This window comes from Miniopterus schreibersii, assembly GCF_964146895.1.
Source record: "Miniopterus schreibersii genome assembly, chromosome: 13".
Lineage (NCBI taxonomy): Eukaryota > Metazoa > Chordata > Mammalia > Chiroptera > Miniopteridae > Miniopterus > Miniopterus schreibersii.
Window position 1 is genome coordinate 31,263,343 of NC_138113.1, and position 21,009 is coordinate 31,284,351.

At 42.1% G+C, this 21,009-nt stretch overlaps 1 long non-coding RNA gene across 6 annotated transcripts in view; it reads left to right on the forward strand.

Moving 5' to 3' along the window:
• Positions 1–21,009, forward strand: part of LOC308566451 — a 527,240-nt gene that overhangs the window by 359,868 nt on the left and 146,363 nt on the right. The gene's annotated exons all lie outside the window — the stretch shown is intronic.

Below are 21,009 nucleotides of genomic sequence, written 5' to 3' on the forward strand. Positions count from 1 at the left end.
TGTTCGAGCAGGGCTGGCATGAGAAAGGAAGGGTTGGGGGTGCTAATAGGAGCTGCTGTGTGTCGGATTCTTGCACCCCTTTATTTCTTCAGTGAATGAGTGAAGGGGGTGACCCCCAACTCTTAAATGGAATGTAACTTTGGGTCTGAACTCACGGTTGCAACCTTTGATAAGGTTTCACACAGAAAGCAAATATTCCACTGGGCACCTTGGCAGTGGGATTCCTTTTGAACTAAATCATAGTGCCTGGCTGGTGTGGCTCAGCGGTTGAGCATCGACCTAGGATCCAGGAGATCGGGGTTCGATTCCCCGGTCAGGGCACATGCTCAGGTTGCGGGCTCGATCCTCAGTCGGGGGCGTGCGGGAGGCAGCCGATCAATGACTCTCATCATTGATGCTTCTCTCTCTCCCTCTCCTATCCTCTCTCTGAAATCAATAAAGACATAAAGCAAAACAAACAAACAAAAAACTAAATCATAGTTCTTCTCAGTGTCCGCGCCTCAGCTCAAGCACTGGGTATTCAGTTCTTTTCATAGGGTCTGGTTTGAAAAGAGCAGATCTGAGAAGGTTAGTGCCTTGGGGAAGCCCTAACTGGCTGCACGATCCCAGATCGCTCATCTGAGGTAATGATGGGCACTAGTTATGAACAGGGGACTGTGGAGTCACACAGAGTTTGTACAAGTTGCATAATCTTTGTTATGCTTTGTTTCCTATTTCTATAATGTTGGAGCATTTAGAAGAATCTTCCTCATGGGCTTTTTAATGAGATAATGTGTGTGAAGCTTCACAGTGATGAGTTCAATAAACATTAACCACTGTTGTCTGGCCGGTGTGGCTCAGTGTTTGAGCGTCGATCCATGAACCAGGAGGTCAGCGGTTTGATTCCCAGTTAGGGCCCATACCCGGGTTGTGGGCTCAATCCCCAGCAGGAGGCAGCCAATAGATGTTTCTCTCATCATTGTTTCTATCTTTCTACCCCTCTCCCTTCCCATCTCTCTAAAATCAATAAAAACATGTTTAAAAAAATATATTAGCTGCTGTTGTTATAGTTGCTATTATTATTATTATCGGTGATGGTGGGATTATTAATTCCTGGCCCTCAGTTCCCTCTTCTTTAAAATGAGAGGCTACAATAAAATTTTCTCTATGCTCCCTTCAAGATCTAAAAATAATCTCTATACTTCCTGAGTTTAGGAACACCAAGCACAGGAAACAGGCAATAGTCAATGAGAGAATTCTTTTTTGCCCTAAATCTCTTAGAAATATTTGGGTTCTTTTAAAATGCCACCCCCTGGAGAGGGCCCAAGATTTCATTTAACCTGTGCTTCACCAACTTCAGTGTCTTGCTCAGCACGACTTGTACACCTACTGAGTGAGGAAAAAAGAGTTGGAGTTCTCTTTCCTTCTATAAACTCTACTTGAACTATTTATGCTCTCCCCTCCCTGTATGGAAACACTAGTTAGTAGCTCTGCCTTTTCCTAAGAACATCGATAGCTACAAAGTAGATTTCCCTTTTTTCCTTTCTCCTCCCACTCCTCCTCTTCCTCCTTCTGTTAAAGATGTCACAGCCCTAGTTCTTCTGTGATACGTAAGAAACCATCTCTTTCAAAGGCTTTCGAGCTCTTCTTTTTTCTTCTTGGCAGCCTCTTGTTCACATAAATGTAATACCGATGGAGTTGTTGATTGGTCCTAGAATATATCACAGTCCCTAAATACATGAAATTGAAAAAAAAAGAAAGAAAAGAAATCAACATTGTTCTGAAAGGAAGGTAGTTAAAATTCAGAAAGAGAGATTCTTTAATTAACTTAATAAAATTACTAATGGAAGCATTTTAACTGCTAAATTTAATTTACTTGTCAAGATATCAGGCTACAAAGAGGAGGGAAGAGTAGGAACTCTGCTTTCCATTATGATGTACTCTATTATAGAATAAATTTGCTTAAAATGAAATATATCACCAAAAGCCATCAATGACATCTTAATTTGGAACAGCCAGTTGAAAAGTAATTAGACTATGAAGCAATCAGTTCTAGTAAATCAGTGTTTCCCTTTACATAAACATACTTTTTTTCTTTCTTTCTTTCTTTGCTATTTATACACAGGGAAGACTTTTTCAGGTAGTAGGCAGGCAAAGATGCTGATTCTTTTTGGCTGCCGGTGTTTTTACTTTACATTACCAAGCTGTCAAAACAAAATGTTTTATGATGGGATTAAAAAATGTATAAGCATCTGATTTGATTTAGTGTTTATATTTATATGTTGAACTGAGGAGAGTTTGCTTATCATGGGGGTTTAAAAGATTTACATTTGTCTGCTCCTTACTTCCAAAATGCTTTCCAGATCCACCAGCAGCCCTGACACCTTTCTTCAATGAATGAGGCTCAGTAAAAAACCAAACAGAGCCCTGCTTCTCCCTGCCCGGCCCCTGCTACCTGATATAGATCAAGGTGGAGAATGGGACTGGGATGGGGTAGAGATGGGAGGGGTTAAAATCATCATTTTGTTCTGTGTCTGACAATTTACCATTAGGAATTTCTCAAAATGTAACCGACCTTCCTAGGCGTGTGTGTGTGTGTGTTTCTTATTGTGAAAAGCTTATGAGAAAATTTATATTTCACCTGATTTTGAAAAGTTAACCATTTAGCTAAGTGGCATCAAAAATCCAGCTACCAAACTACTTCATATTAGGACGCTCTTTCGTATATGTCTTCTCTGATCGCCTCAGTACACCTCTGAAGAAGACATGTTCATCTTCAATTTACAGACGTGGAAATGGAGCTCAGAGAGGTTAAGTGACTCGTGGAGATCGCAGAGGTAGTTAATGGGAGAGCTGGGGCTGGAACGAGGGCTTCTGGGCTCCGGATACCTTTTCCACAACATCTGCTTCTGATGATGGAATCCCATCTGTTATATGCGGAGGGGAAGAGGTGTGAGAAAAATAACTCGAGGAGATATCAATCACTCAGCAAAATATTTATGAAGGACTTCATTCAGATATTAGGGGAGTCACCATTGTCATCAGCCCTGAGGAATCAGAAGGGATGATGAATTATGCCAAAGAGAACATTAACTCAGAAGATAGAGACTGCTGTGCAGTGTCATGCTCGTGCTAGTGTGTATTATTTTCTAGTGCGAGAGAATGGCACGAGGGAGGAAGATAAAGGACAGTTTTATAGTGAGCCAGATAAGCCACACCTTGTTATAAAGGGAGAAATGTGGGGACGCCTCGGAAACGCGGTCCTAGGATCTGCCAGCATGCAAATCACTGAGCAGTATGCAAATGACCTCACCCTAATAGAGTAAATCATTTCCATTCTCTCCACTGCCTACTGAGGAATGTGATCATTGATAACAACACTACAAGGTACTATTCCTAGCTGAAAAACACACTGGGAGGAAATCTAATATGTATGATGCCATGGGAGTATTAACATTCATAATCGCAGAGAGGTGTGAAGTAGCCCAAGACATTGTAATTAAAGTGCAAAAGCCTGCGCCGCATGTCACAGCAAGAGGACTTGCAGGGCCCCTCTGCCTCTGGAATTCTAGTGGAAAAACAGTCTATCATCCCCAAGGGCTGCTCAGGATCCCTGTACGGCAGGGCAATTGCCCTGGGAGTGGAGAAGGCAGGAACTGTATAAAAATAGACAGAGCAACTTAAAGTTAGCAGAGAAAAGATAAGGAGCCCCAAAGTGGGAAATGAGATATTGCTAGTAAAGGAGGTTAGGTGAAGTAAGGAGGCCTTTTATAAACCTATCAAGGAAAAAAGGGATTCTCAAGAGAAAAAAGACCAGCGAATAAATGAGAAGAGGGGGGCGTGAAATTAATGATGGCTGAGATATTGACCTCCTGCTTTAAGTCAGTTTTTAGGAGAAAAATGAGAAGAAAATTTGGACAGCTGGAAGGCAATAATGACTTTTAAAAATGGGTATCGACAAAGATGATGAGGGGAAATTTAGAAAAAAATTAAACATCGTGGCATATACAGATTGTAAATTTTAGATAATAATGCTTCCTAGGGAATTAGGTTTCCTGTCTACTAACTAGGCACTGTTATGGGAAAACAAGACAAACTAGAAAAAAGTAAGAAATTCCTCAAAACAAATATGTTGCATATAACAGTAGAATAATAGTTGAGACAGGTTGGAGGGTGTCGTGTAAGTTTTAGTCATATTTGCTTACGCCTATGTAGCAATTACAGTTTTTAGAAAATTGGGGAAAGCTTCCATCTTGTATTCAGAGAGAAAGAACATTAACTCCATGCCCCATATAGCTAATGTGTATTGTGGATAGTGTAAAAGTACAAGGGAGACTCATTTTCCCGTGGGAGAAAATTGGAAAAATGATATAGTCCCTAAAAGATTATGTAAGTATGAAAAGATTAAATATGTACATAAAATTGGAAAACAGAGTACAATGAAAAAATCATCTGAAAGGAAGTTTCAGATGCTAGTAAAATTTTCAAGTTAAATCCTCAAAATCCAACTTGTTATTGGGAAGCTACTAAATACTTGGAAATAATCATTTAGGGAAGTTTTTGTTGGCAATAGACAACATACTGTGGGATAAAGATACAACTGTACCTGCTGGAATTTTATATATGGTGACTTATTGGAAGTGAATTCTTGAGGAGAGAGTCTTGGAATATTTGCCCCTGAACAGTTTTCTTAGCATTCATTCCACCCTTGATGGGCTGTCTCAGTTGACAGATTGTAGACAGTGACTTCTTGGTGTCTCTTATTTTCAGTGTCCTCTTTTCTCCTCACATGTTGCTCTTCAGTAACCAAAATCCTGATTATTGGCATACCACTCCATCCATGCACAGTATCCACACTCTGCAGGACCCCTGCAGGGCCTGCCCTCAAGCCCCTTCCAATCATAAGTCAGATGTGTGGTTCATTTCCAAGCCAGCATCACAGTGGGGAAGAGTCTGAAGTCCTATGGAAAGACGTGACAGAGATGAAACTGGGCCTCCTGCCTGAAGAATGCATGGAATTTAGACTCATGGCACAGTGTGGAGAGAAAATATTCCAGAGCCTGCAGCAGTTAGACCAAAGGTCTAGAGACAGAGATGTTCACTGTATGAAGAACCAGAAAATACATCTTTTTTGGTGGAGCAGATTCTTAAAAGGCAGCAGGTGCAGTTGTGATGTGATAGGGCAGTTTGCGATCTGAAGACCTGGACACAAATCCCAGACAGCTCAGACATCTGGGAAAGTCATTTTTATCTCTGTCATGCTCACAGACTCTGTTTGTAAAATGGGGTTCGTTACTCTCCTGCAAGGCTTCCCTGTGAGTTTCCAGCCAGTACTAGAGTTCTGTGGTTGAAGTGGCTGTATGACCAGCTCCCTGCGTTTCACCCAGCCCTCTGCTCTGCTTTCACCAGAGTTCTACTCTTCAACTGCTACTTTGGTGAATCCCTGGCATATTGCAGTTAAGCCATTTCCCTTTACTCACTTACTGTTTAATATTCCTTCCAAGCTCTAAAAATATTTTAAAGGAAGGAATCTCTTTAAAAACACCACCATTCCCATAGAAATGGGAGCATGCATTTTAGAATAGATTCAGGGACAATAAAGATTATAAGGGAGTTGTGCAAAGTTATGTTTCAGTAAGTTGGAACGACAGTTTTGTATTGAGGTGGGAGGAAAGTAACCTGCTTCTTAGTTTGATTGTGACTGTGCTGTTCAGATGGAATTTATGCTGAGAAAAGGAGAGATTACAAGAGGTTCCATTCCATGTAAGGAATGATGGAAACTATTTTGGAGGATGAGAATAGTGGCAGATTGTGAGTAGGAGGTGAGTGGACACAACTGATTCTTTTACATAAATCAGACCCAAAATCCAATCAAGGATGCCCTCCCCCTCACTGAAGGGAGGGTGGAAGAAAAAGGAAAAAAGAAAGGAAATGAAAGAAAGAAAGGAGGAAGGCAGAAAATAACAACAATGAAAAAACAGGAACTCACAGTTTTTAACAACCCATTTTTGAAGCTCTTTGGGCTAATTGCCCATGAGTAAAGGAAACCTTTATTTCACTTTTCCTTTTTTTTCCCTTTTTTCTGCTGTTCTTCTCTATATTCCTTTATTTAAACAATCCTTGCCCTTCCTTATTACAAGAATATGGATGGGAAAATTGTTATTCCATTTTTGGTTGTCTTGTTTTCAAGAGGTGTTTTAATAAAATCATTAGACATTGAAAATTTTCTTTGAAGTCTTAGTTTCTGTAATCTAGATCTTAGTCCCAAACTCCCAGGAACTCAAAGTGGGACATTGTGTCAATGTGCATACAGAAGGAACTGAAAACTACCTGACTAAAACATGAAATGCTAGTAAGTAACAGATAATGGTAAAAAAAGGTCCTCCTCTTAGTTGGAGTTAATGTTATTAAGAATAAATGTTTATTTTTTTCTTCTTGCTATTACACAGTGTTTAAAAAATGTTATTTTTTTTTTATTTTCAGAGAATTGAACCTAATTTATGGCCCAAAGGACATAAAAAATAAAATTATGTACGATTCAGTAAGCAATAAATATGAACATGCTACATTTCAAAACTCATGAGAGTCAGCCAAAGCTATACTGAAAGGTGAAGCAATAGCCTTAAAATATGTTTTTTCCATGAGAGAAATAAAGGATAGCTACAAATGAATTAAAAGTAAAACTCTGGAAGTTACACTTTTAACACCATGATGAATTAAGTAATAAAAACAGTAATAAAAGAATCAGACCCCTAAAAATAAGTGATTAATCAATCTGTAGGTATTAGGAAAAACTATTTTATTCATATAATGATATAATATTTATATTTACCATATAAATTACATTTATAGTATTAGATATTTATATAATAACAAATTATTCATTAATTTATTTTTAAAATGATTTTATTAATTGATAAACCCTTGTCAGTTTTAATAAAGTGGGTTATAAACAAAATTAGAAATGAGAGCATCAATTTTAGAATAAATTTAGGAACAATTAAAATTATGAAAGTTATGCAAAGTTATGCACCAATAAGTTTGAAAACCTCAGTGAATATATTATATATTTCCATAATATAAAAATATACAATATATATATTTGGAAAAATATAAATTACCAAAATTGTTTGAGAATAATTAGAAAGAAATAAAGTGATTGCCAAGGTTGAAACTAAGTAACTAATTAACTAAATAAAATTTTAGAAAGTGATTAAAGTACTCAAAGTATTATTTCCAGAACAAATCCTTGGACTTTCAAAGGCCAATTAATTTAAAATTGATCCTAAATTTAGAAAAATATTCAAAACGACCTAACTTTGTGATGCTAACATCACTCTGATAAAAACAAACAAACAAACAAATAAACAAAAAAACAGAGAGAAATATAAACAATAAAAAAATCTACAGACTTCTTCCACTTAAAAAATATAGGTACAAAAATATGAAGCAAAGAGATTCAAGAGTTCATAACATGAACAATCTTCTCATCATGGTGTGCAGGCTCAGTGTGCCTTTGAGAAGGAGGTGAAGAGGCCATTGTATTTTTTATTCCTTATCAGATGGGGACTCACTTCTGGAAAAGTGGCAGGCAGGCGGAACAGCTTCATCAGTTCTGTGACAGAGTAGAAGATTACAGAATCAATTAGAATGTGTTTTCAGGAAATGATTTGATTCTGGATATATTTGCTTGAATATAGGGAGCTGGGGTTAAAGTCATGATATAGTCAAGCTTTAATTTTTTATTATACTATTTTTAAAGTTAGCATTCACTTCAAGGAACAAATAAACCAGTGTTCTGTATTAAATTTCTAATATAGTCAGCCCACGTGCTAGGCACTGCATGTGATTCAAAGAGGTGGAGTTAATTGTTAGTTCCTATGAACCTTGTTCATAGTGGGCACCTCCATCGTGTTTGTTAGCGATCTGGCCAGTGATCTTCCCTTTCCACCCTTTGTCTTGCCCTTTTCAAAAATCTCCCTCTCTTCCTCTTACTACTTCTCTTGTTCTCTTTCTCTCCTTCCACCCCCAATCTCTCTCATTCTTTTTTTGTGGGGGGAGTTTGGTAAACAGGGCCTTTGTCAAGAGAAACCTGAATGGCTCCCTCATAGAGAAGAAAAAGCTGCCTTTAAGTGTCATTCTTAGTGTATGGGTAAGAGCTGCTACTGTACCTGTGTGAGGTTCCCATGAGAATTTCACTAAATGTCTCTCTGCCAATACCAATGACCGAAAGAGACCTTTCATTAACTTCTGAATTAGCCAAATGGGACAGAGCTTAATCTAATATGTGTTATTTCATTTTCTAGGTTACTTGTTTTAAAGGAAATAAAGTATACTCATAGGCTGTCTAAAACCGTCCTGGGAGATGTGCATGGAAGGACTCCATCTAAACAGTATTGGCTTCTGAGAAGGCTGGGTGCATGCCTGAGGGCCCAATTTAGCTTGGTGGCTGCCTTTCTCACAGTAGGCAAAGCAAACCCCTAACTCCAAAGAGCTTTGAGAGCAATTGCACGTTAATGACAATGATGAGTGCTTGTGCTAGAGTTTCAAGATGCTGTGGATAAAGGGGCTTTTTCCTCTACTGATATCTCTGCCAAAGCCTATTTGAGTTCTTCTTAGAGGCAGTCAGTGTTCCTCACAGTGACCAGGATCTCTTCTCTTTGGCCTGGTATGACCAGTGCTGTGAACAGTCCAGCCATCACCAGAAACAGATTGGAAACGGATGGACTGGAGCCAAAAGCTTCTGACGAGGCAGCATGGTGCAGTGGAAAGAGAACCAACCCCGCTGCCAGAAGCCCGAGTTTCTGTCTCAGCTCAGGCATTAATTGGGTGGGTAACCTTGGATAGGACTCCCTTGTGCCTCAGTATCTTTCTCTCAAATGAGGATAGTAATATTTGCTCTGCATATTTCCCAGGATTATTACATTCGTCAAATGAGATAATAAATATGAAAGTGTTTGCAAACCATAAAACACGACGCATTTAAATTATTTTGAGTGTGCTATGGCATATGGGATGGTCCAACAGGTTACTGGGATCTTGTAGGTATCTTGGCAATGTCTTCGTGACTCTCTAGGATTTTCATGAAAGCAAAATTTGCTAAACAGAACTAGATACATGCAGCTTTCTCTCTTTTTATAGCCATCCTTTCCAACTGCCAACCCTATTCATGGGATTTAGGACTGTGCCAAGGTTAGAAGACTCAGACATGGGGTGTGAGCCATAACTTCTAAATCAGCTCTGGAAGGCTGCCAGACCATCAGTTTAGAAAAGTGATTCGAGTGTCTTCGTGAGGACAAAGAATTACTTAGAGAGTATATCTTTCAAGAACATGTTATTGAAACTTGGAAAAAAGAGTTTTAAAGCCTGAGAACACTAGTATTAAAGGCACTCTAAACCAATTAGAGCATATTTACTTGGATTTCAATGGGGGGGATACCCTTTTCATTATTTGCAAGCTTCGAGAACATTAGAAACACTTCACTGAAGACAATGTAATATCCAAATCTGAAGTAGGCTGTTGTTTGTCCATTTAATCCACTTTCTTGCTTTTATCTTCTTCATGAAGGCAGAAGAGCACTTATATGTTTTTAGAATGCACAATGTGCCCTGAGTAGGCAGTGTACTTTTGGATAGTTAGCACCCTGTGTCCCCTGAAAAAACATATTCTATTGTACTTACCCTACCCTGGGGTTCCATGGAGGTGCTGCATTGGAATCGTGCCACACTAGGGACAGGTTTAGACCCCTGAGCCTTTAGCACAGAAAGGCCTACTCATTTCCAAGCGCTTAATGATCATTCTGCACATTTCAAGGAGAGCTTTCTTTTAAGGCCATGGATGGAGGATGGGGCAAGAACAAAGAAGTCTGAGGGAGACTTATGTACAGGGGTGTCCAGTGTCTTTAAGATCTGTTGTCCACCAGGCATTGGATACCTTCAGCTAATGCAAGGGCTTTCAGCATTTTAGTGCCCTTTAGTCAGAGGATGGTCATTGAACAGAGAAGAATATCTACTTTTTTCTGGTAGCTTCTCCACATGGGTATGAAATGAGTTTGGGGACCATACGGTGCACTGGTGAGCCCCTGGATGTCCATCTACCCACTGAACTGTGGCATGCCCCCCACCCCCATGCCAACTAGAAGGGCCCAGTCGGCACAGGCTTTTCCTCTGACTCTTTTTTTCTCCCCCTTCTGTGTGGGAAAGACTCTCCCACCGAGGTGGGTCCTGAGAATCTGCCATGCCCACAGAATCGTTCGTGATTCCTCCCCATTCTATCCCAGCTTCCAAGGCCTTGCAGCCTGCAGTAGTATCTGGGCCCTGCCTCAGTGTGGATGGGCCCATCTTCCTCATCAACACTTGACCCGAATCCATGGACACTGCGGATTCTGGGTGCAGCCACGTGGTGGCACTGAGACCACAGTCTGACTGAGCAGCCTCTGCCAGGCTTCTGAGCCTCCCTTCTCTTCCTCGCACTGAAGGTCGTTCTCTATTTAATCCCTGCCTCTGCTATCACGATCGCTGTGACTTTAAGCCAATTACTTCACGCCCCTGCAGGGAGACATGTCCTTGTCTTCTTAGGCAGGGAAGTATAACTGCTGTCCATAAACAGAGTCCCTGATTATGAATTAAACACAAGGTCCAGAGTCCAAGCTGGCTTCCAGTCAGCAGGGGGTGCTGTTCCACAGAGGCATTTGAGGACCTCAGCGGACAGGAACTCTGCCTTCCATACCAGGTGGTTTCCAAAGTCACAGGGCACCAAGGATTCCAGTCTATAGAAGGAGAAGGGCACCTGGGGAACAGGCACCCTCTTCTTAAAGGCCATGGCCCAGATGTGGCACATGTCTCTTCCTCTATTGACAAACCAGTCATAAATCCATGCAGGGGGCAAGAGGGCGGAGAAAACCATTTTCCAGAAACAACTCCAAGGTACGGAAGGTGAACAGAAATTTTGGGGCGCAGCTGCCTCCGCCACACACAGCATCTCTGCCTAGGCTACTTAGGTTACCATTAAAAGCAGTAGTTACTAGATGGGCCAATTCTGAATTCCTTTCACTTACTAGTTTCATGATGATGAACAGCACCTTAAATGATCCGGGCTTCAATTTCCTCATCTTTAGAAGGAGACGATTCCGTAGCTACCTGATGGGCTTACTGTGAAGACCATAATAGGACAGAACCCGGCACCTGTTATCACTCAGCAAACGTTAGTGGGTCTTATCTCTCGGCCAACCCACTCTAAGTTCTTGTGAAGACTCAAGATTGAGGCTTATGATAGAATGGGGTATTTATTCCCTTTGTGATGACTTTTAAAACAAGGTGTTCTGTGCTTCCTGACATAACAACAACACCCTCTTCCCGAGGTCATAATCTAAATTCTAAATGCAGGTTCAAGGTAAGAGAGAGTAAGATGGGGGGGTGGGAGGGATGGAAGGAGAGAGAGCCAGACAGACTCCCGGTTGCCCTGCCTGAACCTTTCTTGAAACTGTGCTGCAGTGGAAACTCTTTCTACAACCTTTGTTCTTTCTTCCCCTTCTTCTCAAGGTCAGACCCACACCACTGTCTGAAGGCTGTGCCCGACCTTCATCCCCCGCAGGCATTTCCCCTACGAAATCTGCTGCACATTTAATCCCGTTTTGGCGTCTGCTTCTCAGAGAACCCAAACTAACACTCTAAACAAGTATGGCACATGTATGTACTCAACATAAAATGAAATTCTCCCAAGTTGTTCTTACTCCGCCACAGAAACCCTCTCCCCAGCTTTGTGTAACTTTCCTTAAAATAAAGCTTGTGCAGACGTCTCATCTGTGTGGTACCTGGCTAGTTTTCTATAACGCTTAGCGCCATCTTCTTCAGAGTACAGCCTATAAAACATGTGCCAAGGAGATGGAAAAAGCTGCCGTGCTGCTGGACTCACGCTCTTGGACCATAAAGCATGGGTCAGATAGTGCCTCTGATTGGCAACGGAAGGATGAGTGGAGGAGTACCTGGTGGCTCCGCTGTGGCAGCATGTTTGGGGCAATGGTGAGCGTCTGCCTGGCCCTGTGACAGGTGCTGGGACTATAGAGTCAGAGACAAAGGCCCACTCCCTTCCCTCATAGTGCTCAGAGGCTGATCGGGGTGGATAATTGAGCAGGTCGTTGCAGTTTCTCCTGATGGGCGCCAGGTGAGTGTAAATCCTGAGTGCTGAGCAAGTAGGAGAGAGAGCCTTTTACGAGGAGGGAGTCAGGAAGCACCTCTAGGAGAGGTGAAGGCTGAGCTGTTTCAGAAGTGAAGTCAGAGTTGCTCAGAGGCTGGGAGGGAGAGGAAGTGCACTCCAGGTGCAAAAGCAGCTGGTGTCTGGGTTTGAGGGCATGACAGAATGGGGACCGTCTAGTCATTCCACCTGTAGGGCCAGGTGGGGGCCTGGAAGGTGGGGAAAAGCCAGCTTTTAGTGCTGCACAAGTGAGAGCTATAAAAACTACTATAATATAGTGAGATTGATGCTATTATCGGGGCTTAGAGAGCGTAAGGCTGTTACCATCACAGGAATGGAGGTGTGCTCCAAACATCAGTCAAGTCCCTGAAAACCCCAATATCAGAATGGCTTCATGGAAATGACTTTTTTTAATGCAGAAATATTAAAAATATATTTTTCAACTTTCAGTGAGCTACCTCTTGGTGACTCAGTTTGTTGCTTTCTGTAAAATGTAGCATTTCCTTTTATTTGTTCTGAACACATTCATTAGGCTTCAAGGGGTAGGATATAGTGCAGGGTATGTGGGCAGACACGTAATAATAAAACCTTAGAATTTGTTCAAGATTTTATAATCAACCAATCCTTTAAAAACTCATCCATTTAGTCCTGTGTCCCTGTAGTCTTTACCATGATATATTAAAGAATCCTGCTTCCTTTCCTTCTTCCACATCTTACTTTCTTCCTACTTAGTTGACCCTCCGCCTAGCCAAGCTCTGACCAGATGGTTTCCAGCTTGGGTGCTCCCTGAAGGTGTGAAAGGCTCCTTGCTCTGTCTCTGCTTCCCTTGTGCCAGGTATGGTGACCACATTTGACCACCACCCTCTGAACCCTGGGCTTTAGTGGATCATGGGCTATGTGGAAACATGGCCCCAGATAACATCCCATCCACTCCGTGAACACAGCCCCCTCCGTCTCTCCCTGCTCCCGAGGACAGTCAGCCCCCATCCCTGTTTTAGAAAATGCCCTATAGCCTGTGGTTCCAGGGAACAGCTTAGACTTTCTACTTGCCTGGTCCTAATCTAACGATATTAGGTTCATTTCTGGCTCCTTCCTCGTGCAGCCTTTTTGGGTAAGCTGATCCCAAAGAGCTTTTAAAAAAATCCCCTGTGGGAACTTGCTGCCGTGAGACCCCAAACATCAGGCTCACACCCTTCAAGTTCAATCAGCCTTGTTAGGCAAACCCAGAAGAATGAAAAACTCTGTTTAACCGTCAAAAACTAGAGTTTTCAGTGACATGCCTTTAGAATAGCATGCAGCTTATACATAAAAATATTGTTGCACCTCCACTCAGCTCTCCCAGGAATGTATGTACCATGTAAAACAAGACACACCTGTATAGCTTCCCCAAGTCTTCAGGTCCTGCTCCGTCTACTGCTGCTCCCTTCTTCTGCTGCTGAAAATAAATGTGCGAAAGACATGTCACACAAGGAGATATTTTTATTTTAAACTAATTGGACACAAATAATTTTAATTTGGGTTATAATCCGAGTGAAGCTGTGGGTGGACTCTTAAAGCCCAATCTGTCTCTCTACGTGGCCCCACCAGATTCTTTTCTGTCACCCAGGAGCGTGCTCCTCGCCCGCGTGGATTCTGCTAGCACAGATATTCTTTCAAAGGCAGGTAGGCTTCTCCGGCTACGTGGCTCTTCTTTGTCTGCCTGGTGCTGTCGAAGGGCAAAGGGCATCTGAAAGCATTGGTCTTCACATAATGCTACCACCTTGCTCTTAGCTTCTTCCACCGGCACATGAAAGTTGCGGTTAAAAAACACACATCAAAGAGCGCGTCCCATTGAACAGGCGAGAGCCGCCTGCTGAGCCGGCATTCAGAGCCAGGGCTTTTGTTTCAGTGGCGACTCTGACTCTCCTCCGTGAGTTTCCTGTGAGCTCTGGTGTGGGTTCTGACTTGCTCTTGATGATGTTGGAGTGTGTGTTTGTGGCAGTCACTTTTAATCAGCGCATCTGAGTTTCTGACGGTAAAACTTCTTTCTCCAGCAGATCGAAACTTTGGAATGGAGACATCATGTTTGGCTAGATGTGAACTTAGTCCAGGGATGCAGTTTTAGATGTGGGTCCCCAAACTTAGCTCACGTTTCAGGAAGGGAAGTTTTCTGTGGTTTTTCTCTCTCTCCTTTTTTCTTTATTGATGGTTTGCTAAGGATGGCCATCTCTTGGAGAGAGTTGCTTCCTTAAAGGTGATATATGTGGGGACTCTGGTAAGAGGCAAGTTCTAGCTATTTGCATCCAACTTGGTTCTCCCTGTCTTGCTCCCCCCCATTCCGTCTGCAGAGCAGAGTGTGAGGGATTGACTCTCAGCTAGATGATCTGCAGCCAGTGGGCACCAGCTACAACTTCAGAAGGCCGGGCTGCAGTGGGCATTGCATGAGACACACAGAGAGTTACAAGTCTCTGCATATGTCATGTGTATCTGTCATCAGATTGCCCAGCCAGCCACAGGTGGGTAGTGGATGCTCACCTGCTATCTCCCAACTAATGGACCACCATTTGTCTGTTGACCACAGACACAGTTTTATTTGAACTAGAGATAACATCTAGGCCTCAGTTGTGTTTCAGCTCCAGGCTGAGACAAGAAGCAAACCCAGACACAGGGATGCCTTGGCTGACATCAGGGCCAGATGTAATGACTAATGACCCCTTGCCCAGTGCCAACCAATCAGTAGAGACCATAACTCTGAAAGGATACACCTGGAAAGCTGATGAATATTCTATTGAGATCCTTTCCTAAGACCTTCTCTAAAATCCTTGCCTTTGGAAAACAGATAAAAACCCTTAAGACAAAGGACCCATATCTCTCTCTCCTCCTGTCTGTCTCTATCTCATGCCCATGCCTTTTTCCTCAGGTGCATATCTTTGCTTTCTTTCTCCTAAGCATCAAGGGCCCTTCTTTTGCCTCTGTAACTTGTTTCTTGAGTCCACACAGCCCAGCTGGCTCACTTCTTCTACCTCTGTGACTTTCTAAATAAACTTTTTGTGTTAGAGTTCTTGGCTTGGAATTCTTTCTTAGTAGAACTCAGGAACCAACATTTAACTCCGCCCTTAACACTTTGAAATTTTTGTCTGGCACATAATGATCTTTCTATAATTTTATGTAATGCCCTGTTGATTTATAAAGCATCATAAAATACATTATTTTGTTGGATTCTCAAAACCAATCTGCAGGTAGTGGAAACAGTTGGAGCCAGAATGCTGAGAGTTAAAGAGGTGGGATCACTTTTCAGGATGGGAACCTTTGTTTTCTGACTCTCCAACACCATGCTTTTATATTTTGAGAAGTAGCCACATGCTGGAGAACTTGGGAAGGAAAAACCCTTGCCAGCAGTTAGCTGAAAACTGTGGCTATTGCACTACTCTCACTGTCCAGTAGGAGGCAATTGAGTTGAAGTCTGCTTTCCATCTTCCATACAACTTTCCAACAGCCCTGTCTCACTCCCAGTACCTTTCTATCACACAAGTGTCAGTTTCCTTCCCCTTCAACTCTACCTTCCTTATACTCCTGATCTCCTACTTTATTAAATCTTGACTTTGAATTGGAAGAATGTTACACACCTTGGTCACTGATACTGATGTGTAAATTTTGCATGATACTCTGCTATCTTTATTCATTCATTCACAAAGTATTTAATCAGCTTCTACACTAGACACTGTGTAGCAGGGTGGAGATATAATGTAGAACAAAACAGACACAGTTTCTGTCTTCATGGAGCTTATATTCGTGGGGGTGAGTACAGGTATTTTCTCTCTCAGAAATGCTTTGCTTGCAAGCAATAAATTCTAAAATTGGTTAACTTAAGCAGGAAATAAATTTATAATTGCTCACAGAATCAATAGGAAGCTTAATAATCAAGGTTAAGTTCAGAAATGAACAAGATCTAAAGAATGCTAGGCAGTAGGGCAGCACAGACAAGGTTCTGCTACAAGAACAGTCTAGGTAATGCCTGCCTCTACTGTCCTGGACATTGGTGTCACTGTAGCCCCATTCTCAAGGCTGTCATCCTGAATAATTTCTCAGCCGTTCCTGTGTCTTTGTTTTACTTCCTAAGATTTAAAATCTTGGACAGGAATGTTAGATTGTCTGAGCCTACACTCTAGGTGCTAGCAGTGTGGAAAGGAGTATCTGAGCCTTTCACACCTATAGTGGGAGGCAAAGCTCATCCTTTCAACAACACGCCCCTGTTACTTTATCTCAAGCACTATGTCCTTTTGCAATTGTGAAAGACCATGTGGATCATGATAAAAATTTAAAAATATTGCACTAAGTGCAACAGGATGTCACTAAAGTGTGTAAAGGTAGATAGTGATATGAGTCAGTTTAAATTAAAAAAAGAAATTTTAGTGGCATTATAGAAAATCTAAAACAGAAATTTTACAGCAACATGCTTTTCACAAACATTTACAAACTAACATTGAATCACTAATATTTCTATTATAATTGTTAAAATAATACATGCATATTGTATTAATTTAGGCTAAGTAATGCTAGATGCTGTAACAATTCCCAGCTCTCAGTGGCTTTTATTTTTTATTCACATAAAGTCCAGTGCAAGTGTTGCTGGTTAGCATGTTGTCTTCATTTAAGTCCTTTGGAGATGAGGGCTCCTTCACCTGGTGGAACCACAATCCCTTTCAACCTTGGATTTTTTTTTTTTGCTAGAACCTTTGTATATGGCCAGGAGCTAGGGAAAGGGAGAGGCTAAAGAATCATGAGATAAATTTTTATGAGCCAGGCCTAGAAGTGCTTCTATTACTTCCTTTCACATTCCACTGACTAGGACTCAGTCACATGGTCACCTAACAGCAAAGCAGGCTGGGAAATGTAGTCTGTGCATCTAAGAAATAGAGGGAACAGGTTTTAAAGAACATATAACAGCCTGTGTGTGGCATACAAATAACTTAAAAAGTTATAGGCATGGAAGGCTTAAAACAACAACAAAACCAACTCCTTTTCGCCCTCCTAGCCCCTTCCCAGTCTTCTGAATGAACCACCTGCAACTCCTTGAGAAGATGTGACAGTGAGCGTGACCGTGCCCTATGCAATATACATGTTGTGAAGCAGGAGAGATTCTACATTTGAGATTTAAAACTAACTCTGCGTCAGGGATTCAGAAGTAGTGAGCTATATCACTCTTTGGTGGCAGTATCCAGGTATCCCTATCACTACAGGGCAGGGTTTCTTAGTCTTGGCAACGTTCACATTTTGAGCTGGATAGTTCTTTGCTGTTGGGGGCTGCCCTGTGCACTGTAAGATGTTTAGCAGCATCCCTGGCCTCTATCCACTAGATGCCAGTAGTACTCCTCCCGCTAGTTGTGACAATCAGAAATGCCTTCTGACACTGCATATGTGCCCTGGAGGGCAAAACCACCCCTAAGAATCACTTACAGAGAGGTTGAAGCTGGGAGCCTTGGAGACAGGAAGGTGGATCTTGTTACTATGCGCCTCAGATGGTGACACCACTGAACTTTAGGGAAGACGTCCCCTCGGCTTAAATTGTTCAGAAAAGTAAGGTTGTGGAGGAATAACATCGATGGTGTGCTTGGTGGGGAAGACCGGGTTCGGTGCTTTACACAGTCATCTCGGTTCAAGATTAAGGAGCCACTTTCTCCATGACTCCCTCCATTCTCCACGTCTCATCCCTGTCACGTCCGTGGGCCAGAAACATGACAACACTTGAACAAAAGCTGGGAGTTGGAGAACAGAGGGAGCCGGTGTCAACCTGATTTACCTGTTGTAGCCCAAACCGTCTTTGTTTTTAGTTCTTGGTTTTGGGGGTTCTTGTTTCTTCTGAAGCGCAGCCCCCTGGTGGACAGAGATGGACTCTGCATCTCTGACTCGGCTGTCAATTAACAATGAAGACCAGCATATTGATCTCCCTCACCAGTCTCCTCCAACCGATACTTCTTAATCACAGAACAAATCGGAGTCCTGGTACACTACTTTAACGAGCATCCATTCTGTTTCTCAGTTCGCACGGCTGGAAGGGAAGCTATCTCCCTGCTTCCCTACCTGCTTCCTCTTTGTGTTTCTGACTCACTTCCTCATATCGCATCTATATTTCATTTTATGTCTACATGCATACATATATTTCCACATTTTTATATGTGTTTTGCTATAGCACTGGAGGTTTATTACTGTAGATCATCGCGAGGCACCTGAATATTTTGCAAGACAATGAGCCTCTAGAATCTCGGTATCCCGAGGAACTAATTTTGTGCAGCAATAAGGGGGGGGGGGGAGAAAAAGAAAACAGTAACTATACATCTGGTTTCTAGACAGTATTAGGATGGCATAACTTGTTCCTGTCTGAGTAAATTCAGTGGATTTGTATTATACAGTGCCTGCTTAAAATATGTAGCCAAGTCCGAGTCATTCTTTAAATTAAAAAACCAACCCCACGGCTTTCGCAACACTAAGTGTGTGCCTCGTATTTGCAACTCTGTTCAGGTGAAACCAACCAACTCTCATCCCAAGAGGGTGAGCGGGCAGGAGAGCTCTTAGTGCACAAGCATAAATTTCTTCCTCCTTCCAAATGATATTTTATACAATTGTAAAGGAAATTGACACCCTAAAGTGCATGGGTAATGCCACGTCATAAACTTTGTACTATAGATGGGCGAGCTGGGGTAGGCTCGTGTTCTGAGCAGCAGGCTGCATACCCAGAAACGGGGTCCGTGTTCCCAGGTCTGTTTCTGGCTTTGTGTCACCCAGGGGAAATCAGTCCTTTTGCCAGGGCCTGCATTGCCCGTCTCCAAAGTGTGGGTACACACGTCACTCCCTCCCTTGCTCCATCCCCAGCTGTACCTTGCATTATTGGGTATTCAGAAAATAGATGAGCCGATGTTTATGAAAGACTTTGAAACACTAGGTAAAATAATCTTATGTATGCCTAAATTGTTATCTACTGTATTGTTACCCGTATTGTTACAGTGCACACGCTGTTGCGTATTTGCAAATCACATACAGTAATTACCTGAGTACATACAGTAATTCAAGTACCATCATTAGTACTTGACATTAGTATTTCGTAGCAACTTGCAGGGCAATAACTGGTGCTGGGATTCTTGCCCTTAATGCTTGATTATTTGTTGGGGGCCCAGGATTTGTTAGACACTGTAATTAAGAGAATTTTAAGCCATATCTAATGCGGGCTTCATAATCTCCCCCATCCTCTCTCTGGCAATAGTCCTGTGCTATAAGAAGGTCCCAGAATACTAAAGCTGCCGGAAACACTGGAGTTTATCTCCTTTAAAGCTTCCATTTTGCAAATGAAGGAACCAAGGCTCAGAAAGATCAAGGGACTTTGCCAAAGCCATGTAGTTAGTTAAAATGTCAGAACTGGAACCAAGTCTCTGAATTTCCTGTTTAATGCTCTTTCCGTTGCCCTGCACTACTTGGGAAAGGTAGAATAGAAAAGAATGGGGTGACCCGGTTGTGAGATTCCTGAAGAGTGACAGAACCCCAGTTTGTTGGGGACCTGGCAGCCTTCGCCAAATGCTCTCTACAAGAGTAATTGAGGTTGACAAGAAAGATGGAGATTGAAACACAGGCCCTCTGGGTTAGAGATATGGAGGTGTGATTAGAAGACTGTGGGCTGGGTTTTGCTAGCAAGCCATGGTGTCACCTTCTGGCATGAAGCTCTACTCCTTGAAGTCCATCTCCTATCCCTGTGAAGAAAGTAGGTGGGCCCCATTTTCTACCACCCTTACAGCTGGAGTGTAAATGAAGACTGTCGATTCCTGGCACTTAGTTGGTGTTTTCTGTAGAAGACCCTCCAAGGTCAGCTGTTGATGACGAGGAGGCGATTATTTGGGTGGATCCCAGGGGAGGAGTGTGGCAGCCACATCGCCGTCCATGAAGCAGTGATTCCTTTCACTGTGTGGAAACACTTGTGGTTGACAGCTATTCTCCAGGTGGTCCATGGGCCAGTCTTCCATCGTGTTAGTATTTTCTTCATATTGCAGGACTATTCCTGGCATGAATTGGTAATGTGCTTGTGATCACTAAGGCAACTTGGACGATGCCAGTTTGATTTTCATTAGCATCAGAACATCCTCCCATGTTTCCTGGTAAGGAATTCTTCTTCAGTAGGTCATCAGAGATCACTGTTGCTTTAATAGGCTAAGGTTTAAACAGAAAGACTGATTTTTGGTAGAGAGATCCATATTATTCCTAGGGACATGGAAGAGTTAATTATATAGTAAAACCCTGAAATTCAGTATCATATTAGGTGTACAGGATTAGAAGGCAGAGGACCACAAAACTCATACTGACTTATCTACCAAGTAGTTTTGGACTATAACAACTCACTTAACATTTCAGGGCCTCACCTTTCTATTCTGTGAAATGACAGAAATTGCTTAAATCAATACTCAAGCCCCCTCTAGGCATAAAATTATAGGAACCTAAATGAATTAAAAATTCATAGTACAATTTAGAAGGCAGCTTCCTGGGATGTGGAACTTCTAGAAGATATGATTGCAGTACTTCCAAAACACATAAATTCCAACAAATGACCTGAGTCAGAACCCTCATGTATCAAACTTCAAGGTGTGAAATGAAAGCTTTATTTGTATGCTGTAATCAAACCACCCTTTTCCCAAAGACGACGAGACTATTTTCAGCCATAGGTATTGAGTGATGCCATAACAAAACATTGGCCATCACAGGCTAGATCAGTGTTTCTGACACCATGCTGTGGGATAGTGGGCCATCAGAGAGAGGAACTGAGGCACAGACTTGCCGAGAGGGGTGTTTGGTCATAAAATACCACTTAGAAAATGTCT